This window comes from Myodes glareolus, chromosome 18, assembly GCF_982192425.1.
Source record: "Myodes glareolus chromosome 18, mMyoGla1.1, whole genome shotgun sequence".
NCBI lineage: Eukaryota > Metazoa > Chordata > Mammalia > Rodentia > Cricetidae > Myodes > Myodes glareolus.
In genome coordinates, this window is record NC_142043.1 from 62,179,099 (window position 1) to 62,192,580 (window position 13,482).

Below are 13,482 nucleotides of genomic sequence, written 5' to 3' on the forward strand. Positions count from 1 at the left end.
CTTTGGAGTGCAGGGGATTGCACTAGTGGGAAGATAGTTTTGCCTTCACATTTTGGTAATGAAAATATCAGTCCCTTCCTGTTCCCTCTACCCCACATGGTCCTATAATTTTTATTTTTTTTTTACTTTTTATTTTATTTTATTGGGTTTTTTGTTTGTTTGTTTGAGACAGGGTTTCTCTGTGTAGCCCTGGATGTCCCAGGACCCACTTTGTAGACCAGGCTGGCCTAGAACTCACATAGCTCTGCCTGCCTCTGCTTCCTGAGTGCTGGGACTAAGGCATGTGCCACCACACCCAGCTTTAATGAATTCTTAGCCCTTTTATTGTTCTGATCACACAAATTAGCTAAACTAATTATAGTTTTGTGTATGACTTTCTGGTTTTCCTCTAGAGTTGATACTTGCTTAACTTTTTTCGTTGCTCAACCCCTTCTGACTCCAGAGCCGCATTTCCCCGACCCCTAGGAAGATCTGTAAAATGATTCTCAGAATAATGTCCACATAGTCCAGCCTGTAGATCAGTCTGTCTAAGGAGGGATAGGAAGCAAATTTGGGTCAACAGTCCTAGAAGGGCCAAAGTCCTGCCCCTCTTAAATACTGTGACATCTTTTGGTGACTCATGGAAGCAAGAATTTGACTTCATCAGCTCCTTTCCACAAAGAGGAAGACAAAGGAGAGACTGTCTTGGGGGAAGTGATTGGGTGAGAAGCCACTGTGGTCAGGACAGGGAGGGCAAGGGAACAACTCTGCTTCTCTCCTCCTTCCTGTGCCCATACCTGGTTACCCTTCTCTGAGAGGGCTTGGGATCCCTTGTGCCTGCTTGTGTGGTTCCAAAGGACCAAGCTAGAGCAAGCCCAGGGCACTGCATGTTGCCCACAGGTTTCCTGTGTTTCTCTCACAGTTCTTGCCTGCCGCCTCCTCTCACCTCCTCCTCTACCAGCTCCGCCTCCCACCTCTGATTCACCGCAGAGGTGGCCAGAGCTCAATCTATGCTGCAAAAGGAAGTCTCTTGGGGGAAGGAGTCAAAAAAGGAAGAGGCAAAGATGGGGGCAGGGCATCAAAAAACCGGAGTTGGGCCAGAGGGAAACTTGAACAGGTCATCTGGGAGGCTCAGCGAGGCCCAGGGAGGTCCAGGGCTGGGGACAGTCTACGAGCCAAGTTTGTAGCATACTCCCAGGGTGTATTAATACAATGTGCACCCTGCCTCAGTTCTTCTTCCCTTCTCTCTCTGCTGGCCCTTGCTGGTACCAAGGGGCCTCTCCCATCCCTCACTGACCTATCAGATTGGCTCTCCAGCAACCCTTCAGTATCAAGTGCAGCACCACTCCCCAAAATCCTACTTTCACTAAGAGCCGCCAGCTTCATCGTGGTAACGGATTGAAGTGGAACTGGGGAGCACATGGCAGTGCTTGGATGGGCAAATGGAGGAATGGTACATAAGATGCTCCCTGTCTTCTGAGTCCTCACAACCTCTTCTTTCTGTCTTGTTTGTTTGGAGACACTCTTTGTATCCCTGATCGTCTTGGAACTCACTCTGTAGACCAGGCTGGCCTCAAACTCAAAGAGAGCCAGCTGCCTCTGCCTCCTGAGTGCTGGTATTAAAGGAATACAGGCTTTTTTTTTTTAATAGCAATCTGATATAGCCGAGGATAGTCTTGAACTTCTGACCTTCCTGCCTTCATCTTCCAAGTACTGGGATTACAGACATGTAGAATCACTCCTGGAGTAATGCTGGGTTGAATCTAAGGTTCCGTGGATGCTAGGCAAGCACTCTGCCCACTGATCTATAGCCCATCTCTCTTCCTGGCTTCCTTCTAACTCTTGCCTACCAGGCCTGGATTGTCTTCTGGGTTCCCACTCACTGTGCCGTGACCTGCTACTGACCTGCTCATCTCTTAGCACAACTCAGTGTTCTCTAGGGCCCATTGCTTGCCCTCTGTACCAGGGAGAACCCTCACCCACCCCTGATGAACTTAGTCTCCTTCAGGTGTGAGTGAAAGGGACCTAGATGGAACTTGTGGGTCTACAAAAGGAGAAGCCGGCTTCCAGAATCTAACTCCCGCCCTGCCCACCCCTCCAGCCTCAGGACCTGGCTCCTTCTTGAAGTAGTTCAGGAATGGCAAAGAAACGGTGCTGCATCTCAGCATATTTGCAGGATGGAAGCCTGGTCTTGCTCTCTGGGACCGCATCACCCTCCCAATTTGGACCAAATACAACCAAAAGTCCAGCGGCTCGCCCACTAACTGCTTGAGCCCGGTGGCCAGCTGGCCATCTCTGGCCTCTATTTTCTCACTGTGAAGAGAGAGGCTGGTAGCTTCCTGGTCCTCCCACACTATGCTTTCCTCTAGGCATGGGCACGTCTGGTGTTGTAGGTGAATTGCTTCCTGTACTTGCCAGAGTTTCACATAGAAAAGTGTGAATGGGTTTTGGTTTCCAGCTTTGAGGGCAAATACACAGGTGAGTTTTGTGCAAAGTCAGAGGAGGCAAGTGAATGTGCACGCACACACGTGCATGACAAAACAACTGAGCATGACTCCCCAGTTGTGCCATCAGAATCTCCTCTGGCCCTACCTGTGCTCCTTCCACACTCTTCCCGGCAGTTCTGCCTAGCCGCCCGAACTAGGTTCTCAAGGTTAAGTTGAGCTCTCTTCTCCACCGGCTGCTGCCAGTCCCCAGCTTTGCCTCAATGGGCTCCTTCCTGACTCTGTCTCCACTACAGGCTTCCCCATTCTTTAAGCCCTCATTATCTGTCAGGAGCTTGGGTTATTTCGGTTCCTTCCAGTCCTTCGCATTTGCCAGCCATTGTTGCCCTCAACTGTGCAGTTCAGAATGCCAGTCTCATTTCCCCTTGATTCGTAAGTGAACCCTTCCTGTCTTTTCCTTCTTAGTCTGCCCACGTCACCACATTTAGGGCTGGCTTCACCTTGGAAGTAATGAGTCAGGCTATGTTTTGAAGTCCCACCTGCCCATATCTGCCTTGAAGTTGGTGTTACGAGCCCTTGGCACACTGTGATTATCGAGGTGGTTGGTCTGAGCTCTGTGGCTTCTTAGAATTATATTTTCCACTGGTCTCTCCCAGTTCCCATTTTTCTTTTCCCTTTCACTCTTTCCAGTGTGAATGTTTATACTGCAACATTTTTGTTAATGAGTTTTGTTCTTGACAGTTTTTGTATAGATGTGACAGTTAACCTTTCTTGTGAGGATATAGAGTACCCTTGGAGACAGACATGGGGGTTTATGAATTTCATTTGTTGCTGTGATAAACACCATGACCAAGGCAAGTTGTAGAATGAAAAGATAGCTGGGCTTATGGTGAGAGAGAGAGAGACCTTGATGTTGGGGAAGCCTGGCAGGGTGGGGGCTGGAGCAGGAAGCTGAGAGGTGACATCTCAGCTGCAAACCCAGAGCAGAGAGAGTGAACTGGAAACAGGGCAGGGCTAAACCCCCTCAAACTCTATCCAGTAATGCACTTCCTCCAGCAGGGTTCCACCTCCATCACCTACCAAAACCGTGCCACCAGCCAGGGACCTACTGTTCCCATAAGTGGGTCTGCGAGTGGTAGGGGAGACAATTGCACTCGAATCACGGCAGTGTGTCTGTGAGTGGCTTTTCAGACTCAGCTGGGGATGGAGAAGACCCAGCCTGAATATAAGAGGCACCAGCCCACGAGCTGGAGTCCTGGACTGAATGGAAAGGTGAAAGTGAGCTGAGCACCAGCGTTCATCTCTGCCTCCTGACTATGGGTGCCATGCGATCAGACGCTCACACTCCTGCCGCCGCTGTCATGCCTCCCTTGTCGCAATGGATCGTGTCCCTTCTTAAACTGTGAACCAAAACAAACCCTTCCTCCTTAGGTAGCTTTCTGTCAGTCATTTTATCAGAACACAGTAAGCGTCATGGCTGCTATAGGGGGTGGCAGTTCACACACTGAGCATTTTACTGTCTACTCAGCAGGGATATTTTGCCACTTCGAATGAGATATGGAGACACCCTTCTCCCCAGAATGTTGAGAACCAGCCCAGCTCTGTAATAGCCATCCTCTCCCCACCTACGCACACCCACCTCAGCCTGTGCTGACTGCTTTTCTATCCTTTACTTCCTTTTTTGTTTTGTTTGTTTGAGACGGTCTCATGCTGTAGCCCATGCTAGCCTGGAGCTCACTAGGTAGCCAAGGCTGGCAATCCTCCTGCCTTAGCCTCTCAACTGATAGGACTATAGGCTTAAGTCCTCATGCCCAGATTTGCTCTCTACTTCGAGAACAACTTTTAAACTTCCCTGTATAATCGAGAAACAAGAGGTGCCCTGTGTGTGTGTGTGTGTGTGTGTGCATGTGTGTGTATGTGTGTGTGTTGTCTGATTTATTTCACTTAACATAATAACCTCTCTCCTCATCAATGTTCCTATAAATGGTAGGATCCTCTTCTATGTGCCATATATTTTTTACCCATTCATTCACCAATGGATTCCAAGTTTGAGTCTCCTTTATGGCTCTAGTGGATAGTGCAGAGGTCCCTCAGCACACTAATTTCCTACCATTAAGCTATCTACCCAAAGAATATCAGTTCAGATGGTGGTTCTATTTGTGGTTTTTTGAGGAAGTTCAATCTGGTTCTCCATACTGTACATGGTAATCAGCATCCCTACCAGAAGTTCATAGGAGCCCCTCCCACTCCAAACCCTCACGGCATCTGCCATTGCCTGGGGCGAGAGGACCGCCCTCTTCTGTAGCTTTGATTTGCATCCCCCCCCATCGTCTAGGGATGTTTAATATTTTTCCATATTGGTCGGCGACTTGTACATTTCTTTCCAAGAAGCAGATGATCAGATCATTTGCATAAAGTGAGCTTCTTTCTCCTGTTTGCTGTGAAACTTGCCTTTGAGAAGACTCCCACCATTGTGTTTTTTTTTAATAAAAGTTTTCTCTTTATGAGTCTTAAGTATACATATGTTTGAGAAAGCCAGAAAAAGAGCCTTCAATCGCCCGGAGCTGGAGTTACAGCTGGTTGTGAGTTGCCTGGTGTGGGTGTCGAGAACCAAACTCCAGTCCTCTGCGAGAGCAAAGCTCTTAACTGCTGAGCCCTCACTCAGCCCCTTGCAGTTTTGAGCTGCACCATGTGACCAGCATTGTGACCCCATTATTAGCCCATCGTGGAGGTGTGCTGGGTTTCTCACTGGGGGATTTCTCCACAGCTTGGCAGGGTTCTAGCCTTCTCCTTTCATGGTCTCCCTTCATAGTTAATTTTGACTACTTCATTGTTTCTGTGTTTTAGACTACACCGAGGCTTGCTTTGTGGCTCAGCAAGTGATCCCCAATATTTTAACATTATTGTGTATTGTGTTACTTTTACTCTTTTGGCATTTTGAGGGGGGACCCGCCACCCAGCTCCTAAATAAATCACACACACGGAGGCTTATTATTGCCTATGAATGCTCGACCTTGTTTCTTGCCAGTTTTTCTTAACTTATATTATCCCTCTGGGCCTTTATCTTTCTCTATTTCTGTATCCCTTTCTTTGCTTCTTTCTCCATTACTTGCTGTGTGGCTGGGTGGCTGCCCCTGATGTCCTCTTGCCCTTGTTCTCTTGTTCCTTCTCCGCCCAGATTTCTCCTATTTATTCTCTCTGCCTGCCAGCCCTGCCTATCCTTGCTCCTGTCTCGCTATTGGCCGTTCGTCTCTTTATTAGGACCATCAGGTGTTTTAGACAAGCACAGTAACACAGCTTCACAGGGTTAAACAAATGCAACATAAACAAAAGTCACACACCTGAAAGTAATATTCCTCAGCATTTGTGTGCAAGTTAGAGAGAATATTCCTTCAAACATTTCACAGCACAATTTCCGTTCTATTTAACTTGTCTTTCTTTTTTTAAATATTTATTTATTTATTATGTATACAATATTCTGTCTGTGTATATACCTGCAGGTCAGAAGAGGGCACCAGACCCCATTACAGATGGTTGTGAGTCACCATGTGGTTGCTGAGAATTGAACTCAGGACCTTTGGAAGAGCAGGCAATGCTCTTAACCTCTGAGCCATCTCTCCAGCCCTTAACTTGTCTTTCTGAGTCACATTTATGATGGTTAATTTTGATATCATCTAAATTAGGGATTAAGAAATACTGGAAGAATTAGTGAAACAGTCTTTTGGGTATTTCTGTAAAGGAGTTTTGAGATGAAGGTGGGCAGTACCATCCTGTGGGCTGAGGTAGGACCCAACGCCCTCTTCTGACCTCCAGCTGCACCCACACACAAACATCCACACAAACACATTTAAAAAAAAAAAAAAGCTGAGCATGGTGATACACACCTTTAATCCTAGCACTCCGGAGGTGGAGGCAGGCAGATCTCTTTGAGTTTGAGACCAGATTGATGTACTTAGAGAGTTCCAAGACAGCCAGGGCTAAATAGAGAGACCTTGTCTCAAAACAACAACAAAATTAATAGATAGATAAATAAACATAATTTATTATTTTTTAAAGATTTGTGTATTTCTTATATATAGAGTGTTTTGTATGTCTGCAGGCCAGGAGAGCGCACCAGATCTCAATATAGATGGTTGTGAGTCACCACGTGGTTGCTGGGAACCGAACTCAGGACCCTCTGGAAGAGCAGCCAGTGCTCTTAATCGCTGAGTCATCTCTCCATCCCCCCAAATAAATACAATTTAAAATAAAATAAAATTTGACTTTTTTAAAGAAAGGGAAGGTTGAACTACTGAAGCTACGTTCCCCTTCACTTTCCAATCTGCCACAGTGAGTCTGCTCTCATCCCCCACACTCACCACGGGCAGGAGTCTGTCCTGCCCCCAAGCCTTCCCCTACCAAGGTAGCCATATCCCGTGAGCCAGAATGAATCCTCGCTCCCTTTCATTTCTCCTTGTCAGGTATTGATGTCAGGGATGAGAACAGCCACTGACACCACGCTAAAGAGGCCTGCAGGTCTACGGCTCCATCAGTTAGCTCATGTATCAGTTTTCACTGCATATTTCGTAAGATCTAAGATCGTGGGGTCTGTGTGCGTGATGTGAAGTGTGTCCGTGTTTGTACATTTGTGAGAGAGCCTGCTCATGCATGCACGCCCCAGTGGAAGCCAGAGGTTGGTATCTGATGTCGTCCGCGATGGGCCTCCATCTTATTTTTTGAGATAGGGTTTCTTTACTGAACCTGGAGCTCACCCATTAGCTAGGCTGGCCGACCAGTGAGCCCCAAAGATCCTACTGTCTACACGCGCAGCTCTAGAGTCAGAGATGCACACAGTCACACCCAGCTTTACATGTGGCTTCTGGGGAGGCGAGCTCAGGTCCTAATCCTGTGCAGCCAGCCCTTTACCCTCTGAGCTGTTTCTCTGACCTCTGGATTAGACTTTCTTGATCTTTCTGGGTAGTATTAGTATCTTCTACAAGGATACGTAGATCTTCCATTCCTTGCTTTAGTCTTCAATCCTCTTTGAGGTAGGCTCTTACAGTATTGCCTGACTGGTCTTGAACCCACAGCAGTCCTTCCGCCTCGGCCTCCGAAATGCTGGTCTCAAGTGTGAACCTTTGCACCTACTTTCCAGCGCTGTTTCTTAAGTTAGTCTGATATCATCTTTCTCTCATTTTTTCAGCTGTGAGAAAATACACATAAAAGTTCAGGGGTGTTAGCTTCGTCTTCTTGTAACCCTAGCAACCATCATCCCCAGGACATCCGGCAACCCTGAAACTGTCCCATTCAATAGCTTTATCCCCATGAAACTATATCTTTGAAAATTCTACCGACTATATCACAGGCAGAAAGGGTAGAATGTGAACACTGCGGTCTTTGGTCCCCACTCCTTTACTGAGGCCGACTTACGTCCAGCCGGTCCTGTATTCACGCCCATCTCCAACTCCTACCCCGATCACAAGGAAGAAAATCTGAAATGTTATCATATCATCTCAAGCATTTCAAACTCTTAAGAGGGAGACAGTGAGAAGTAAGCACAAAACATCATCGCTGAAAAAGACTAACGACTTCTCAACATGGCCAACATCTCAAATCTTAGGTTAAGGTTCCCACTCCGGGTCTCTCTTTCTGCCCCCTCTACTCTTGCAAGTTGTCATGTGGGGTTTTGTCCACCCTGGACTTAGTGATTTGAGTCCCTCTGTACCAATCCCCCGCACCCCCAGGAACCTTCTCCCAGCCTCCTTCCTCCCTGCTTCCTTCAGGAGACTGCCGCCTCAGCCTGCACACCTGTCGCTGGGTGTCTCTCTCTCTCTTTCTCTCTCTCTCTCTCTCTCTCTGTGTGTGTGTGTCTCTCTCTCTCTCTGAATGAGGACCCACGCAGTCAGCCTCTGCTCACGGGTCCCTGAGTTCCTACCTCTTCTCGACATGCTCGATCGAGAACCCCCCAGTGCCATCAATGACCGTTGCCTCCCCCAGGAACCCCTCCTCTCTCGCTACAAAGCTTGCCATCACTTGCAGGTTCCTCCCTCTCTCGGTGTCTCTTCCCTGACTCCCCGCTTGTCAGGGGGCTGGGGTGAAACCCACATGTGGGCCAAGGAGCAGCATTGTCACCCTACTTCCTCTTGGGTGCTTACTTACAACAGGAAGCATCAGGCTGGGGCCTCAGTGACTGTGTTCTCTAGACACCGCTGCAGAGCCAGCTGGCAGGGAGCGAGCAGACATTGTCAGTCAGCCAGACCCACTGAGTGGAGGCCTCCAGGAACCAAGAGCGGTGAGTGCAGGGCCCCTGTGCTGGGCTTTTCCCTCAGAATTCCTCTTCACTTCTCCAGCCCTACAACAGGCGCTGGCGGCCCATCTGTGTCCCTAGCTGGGGGTATCTCGCAGGAAAAGGTCTTGAGACCTTTTCTTTATGATTTCTGGGTATCCAGACCCTCCTGACTGATGTCCACTGGAGGGAGGTGTGGTGCCACCCTGGGGCAGAGTCACAGAAGCCCTAGGAACTCCTATAACCGGGTGTGGGTCAGCCGGCAGAGGACTGAGTTGATTCCCTGTCTGCGATGGTGCCCCGGTGCCTGGGGCTGAGGAAGGCAGCTATGACGGCAGGGAGGACGAAGCAAGCTGTGGAGTTAAGGGGATGTGGGCCGTCACCTACCCGCTATGGATGGAAGTAGATGCCTGTGGTCATGGAGGTGACTTGCCAGATCGAAGGCAACAAACGGGAGAAAGAGCTGCTGAGACATCCGTTGTTGCCTGTCTGCCTTATAGTGAGGGCCTTGAGATCTTTGTGTCTTAGAAAAGGACTTCTCAGACTGCCCCGCAAGTCTCTGGGACCTGGGCTACAAACGCCCAGCCTAGCCCACAGCATACCAACCAATGAGGAAGTCCTCTGCCCAACAATCCCACACACTGTAGTGACCAGGCCTGGGGCTAGGAACCACAGGGCCACATCCCAGACAGCGGCAGTAATGGATGCCTGTGGGGCCCAGCCCTACGAGATAGGCTTGGGGACAAGGGGTGGGGAGTGGGGACAGAGGGCGGGGTGGGTTATAACTGCTGAGGGGCTGGCTGGCTCTGTGAGGTGGATTCCATGAGCTTGGGTCTCAGGTGGCAGACACCCACTCTACTCTGTATCCAGCAGTGGATGAGTTGATAAGCGATCGTTGATATCTGCTATAACCGAGAGTCAGGCCCAGGGGCCTCTGCCAAAGCAGGAGTCAAGTGAGCAGGCCCTGAAGGTTAGATGGGGCTGCAGAGGTTCAAACTTCCTATCTCCACCCTTCCCCAACAGCTCCGGTTTTCTCTGTTGAAGTATGTGGATACCGTCTTGTCAAAGGCATGCATTCTGCCGCCGGGGTGAACTGCAGTCACTCTGGGATTGTGTGGGCGGAAGAGTCATACAATTGCCCTTTACAGGAAGTTCTGCATGGGGGCTATCTTCGATATAGGGCTTGATAGGAATCATTCTGCTTTCTGTATAGAAAGGGTGTGGGCTGTGCAGGCCGCTGGACTCTGAAATGAGAGGGTTGGCTTTGCAAACTCCAACCGTCTGCACTGAACAGTGACTGAAAACTCACTCCCCGGAGGATGGAGTGATGGAGGCAACCGCGGCTCCCACTAGCTCCAGCTTTGTCACTCAGGCATAGGTGGCTCTCTGCGGGTGGCAGGGCTGTGGGAGGGGCTAATTGTGTGGGTGGGGCTGCATGGAGCCCCAGTGGGGTGACTCTGTGGGGAGGAGCAGGTCCTGGATCAGCCTCTACCTTTAAATTCCTCCCCTTTTGGCCTTGACTCTCAGTCCTGCCTGAAGCTGTGTCAGTCGGGGCTCCCAAACACTCTCAAGTGGACTCTGTCACCCAAGGTTACAGTTCTAGCCTCTGAGAAAACCAAGCTCAGGATGCCCTCTGCCTGGATGCTGGGCACCCTTGAGTGATGTTCAGAAGATTCCTGCAGGCAGTCAGCCCAGCGCTAGCTGTGTCCAGCCTCCGTTCTCTTTTGCATGAACGGGACCTCAAGTGGGAACGCTAGTTCCCTCCCAGATCCCATGGGTCCGAGCAACCCCCAGGCCCTGTGGAGGGGTCTCTGTGACACTTTGACAGTGGGAGGCAGCAGCCAAGCTGACATGGGTGGCCCGGGTGTGCTGGGTGGCTGGATGGCTGCTGAGCCCTGCTGGCTCTATGAAGTAGGTGTCTCTGCTGGCTGGAGTTCAGGCCTTGCCTCTATATGTGAATCTCACACATAGTAGGTCTGACAGGATTTGCTTGGAGTCTTAGGTGAGGAACAGATGAAGGTAAGGCCACTCTGAGGTCCAAGCAGGTGAAGTCTTCTAGTCCTTTCTTCAGGAACTTCTCCTAGAGCAGAGAGCAGGTTGGTGACTAAATTCTAACATAAAGCTAGAGTCAGGGCCCTCATCATCATCCAGCAAATGATTCCTTGGTAAAGAGTTGGCCCCAAGAGGTGATGTGTAGGGCTGGAGAGATGGTTCAGTGGTTAAGGGCACAGGCTGCCCTTCCAATTCCCAGCAACCACACGGTGGCTCACAACCATCTCTAGTGGGATCTAATGCCCTCTTCTGGCACAAAGGCATACGTGCAGATAGAGCACTCATATATATAAAATAAATGAATGAATAAATAAGTAAATCTTAAAAAAAATAGGCGATGTGCTGAGATCAGATCAGGTCCTAGCCTGGGTCCTGCTCGGTGTGTACCCTGATGGCCTCCTCCCTTCCTAGAAGACATAGCATCTGGGCTACTCACAGTCCTAGCATCAAGGAGACCTTCTGCTAGGTCTCCCCTGGATCCCTGTGAACACCGACATCCACGACCAGCCAGTACTCAGATGGTCTCTGTAGGATCCGAGAAGGTTGGGACCCACCACTGCTTGGTGCTTATAGGGAAAGAGAAAGGCACGGAAGCCCTTTGGCTGTCTCAGGATCAGGTTAAATAGGAAGCTCAGCCTCACAAAGCTGTTTTTGTTTGTTTTGTTTTGTTTCCTGAGACAGGATTTCTCAGTGTCACAAGTCTGGCTGTTCTGGAATTCCTTCTGTAGACCAGGCTGACCTTGAACTCACAGAGATCCGCCTGTCTCTGCTTCCCAAGGACTGGTATTAAAAGCATGCGCCACCACCTCCTGGCACAGTGCTGTTTTACATCACCCCAGCAGTGCCCTGAAAACTGGGCTTTAATTCAGGGTCTAGAGGACTCAGAGTTCTTTACAGAAATGAACCAACATGAGGCAGGCCTGCAGGAAAATCTACTTTGAGTCTATGGACATAGATGTTAATCCCTGAAAAGGCCTGCCCAGTAACACCCAGCCTCATGTGGGAACCAGTGTTGGGGGCCTGTAGCTCAGTCATATAGACACATGAGAGTCACCCTTGCAGGGTCCTTTGCTTCCAGCAAAGAAGGAAATGGAGCGGCCTGTGTGTGGCCCTTTGCAGCTGGGCCTATGTCTAGGATGTTCTGGGGGTGGGGCTGATGTGTTTTTCTTCTGTAGCTGTGCCTGGCTGTGTGGCCTAGGTGTGTGAGCCTGTCAGAGCAAACCCACAGACTGAGGCCAGACACAGGCTGACAGAGACAAAGGCTAACCCTTCGTCTCACAGGGGTCCTGTGAGCAATGGAATGCCTGTAACATGATGGCCTGCTTGTGGGGGTTTCTGTCCTGCCCAGTTCCCACAGCCGGTAAGACCCAAAGAAATTACACAGAGGTCTATATTAATGATAAACTGATTGGCCCATTAGCTCAGGCTTCTAATTAACTCCTATAACTTATATTAACCCATTATTCTTATCTATGCTAGCCACATGACTCAGTACCTTTCTTGGCAGGGCAAGTCAAATCTACTTTCTTTGGTGTCTGGGCAGGACTCCCAAAGGAACTTCCTTCTTCCCAGAATTCTCCTGTTTGACCCGCCTCTACTTCCTGTCTGGTTGTCCCGCCTATACTTCCTGCCTGGCTACTGGCCAATCAGTGTTCATTTAGAACATAATTGACAGAATATAGAATTGTCCCACACCAGAATGTCCATTACTGTTTCTAGAGGACAACTCTCCACTTCCAGGAACTGGCCCTGACCCCAGGGGACCCTCCACAAGCCCTATCTTACCAACAATTCATTGAAACAAGTCTCGGCCTGTGGACAAGAGATGTGGACATGGGCATGAAGGTCTCTATGATGCTCAAATCTGGACAGTGAGAAATGCAGGGACTTTGAGTCTCCCAGTGCTGCTGCTTTGGAAGCTTCTGGGGACAGACCTCTTGTCTGAGCAGTGATCAGGAATCTCCCTGAGCTCCAGGGTCTAAGGATGCTTAGGGTCATCACCAGGGAGCCATCAACTGTGCTCCATGGTGCTGTTTAGAGCTGTAGGCATTTTGGAACATATGGAAACTAGGTGGAGGTTGTGGGACATGGTATGTGCAGGAACAACCAAGTCCAAGAATGTCTCAGAACAGCCTGAATGCCCCAGTCCCTGTCCCAGAAGGGACCAGCAAGCATTTGATGGATGTGCTGAGTTAATGAATGAAGTGATGAAGGATTGATGAGCAGGCTCCCACAGCAGTGTGAGGTCACTGCTTCCATTCTGCCCACTGTCATGGTAGGGCTCTCCTCGGGGATGTTGGCAGCAGGGACAGAAACACCAATAGCTTTGGGATCTTGAGAAACAATTTCACACAGTACATCTCTATGTGACGTCACCATGCACAATTACTACATAAAGCTGGGACATATAGACAGAATATGGAGGAACCTGAAGTCACTGGTGTGATGGTACCCACAGGACTTTGATTGATGGCTTTTCCTTTTTCCCGGCCGTTCACTTTCACTACGAGAATGAGTTGCCCCGGCAGCTGTCCACACCACGACGCTACTGCGTCAGATTCCGCAGGGTGGGAGTCGTGAGTGTTAAAATGGTAAAGCCATCTTCCATTGGAAAGCTACTCCAGAAATGCCTATCTTTGGATGGGTATCCCATGCCCCTCAGCATCTGAGTTCTGCCTGTTGAATGACCTGCTCGCAGTCCTGCTCCTTGGAGATGCTCACCTTTTATTATTAACTTCTCAG

General features: G+C 49.5%; 1 protein-coding gene across 1 annotated transcript in view; it reads left to right on the plus strand.

Moving 5' to 3' along the window:
• Positions 1-8,536: 8,536 nt before the first annotated feature.
• Positions 8,537-13,482, plus strand: part of Itgb2 (integrin subunit beta 2) — a 29,431-nt gene continuing 24,485 nt past the window's right edge. The window contains exon 1 of the mRNA XM_087898282.1: positions 8,537-8,694. The gene's annotated coding sequence lies outside the window, so the exon portion shown is untranslated. The remainder of the gene's footprint in view (positions 8,695-13,482) is intronic.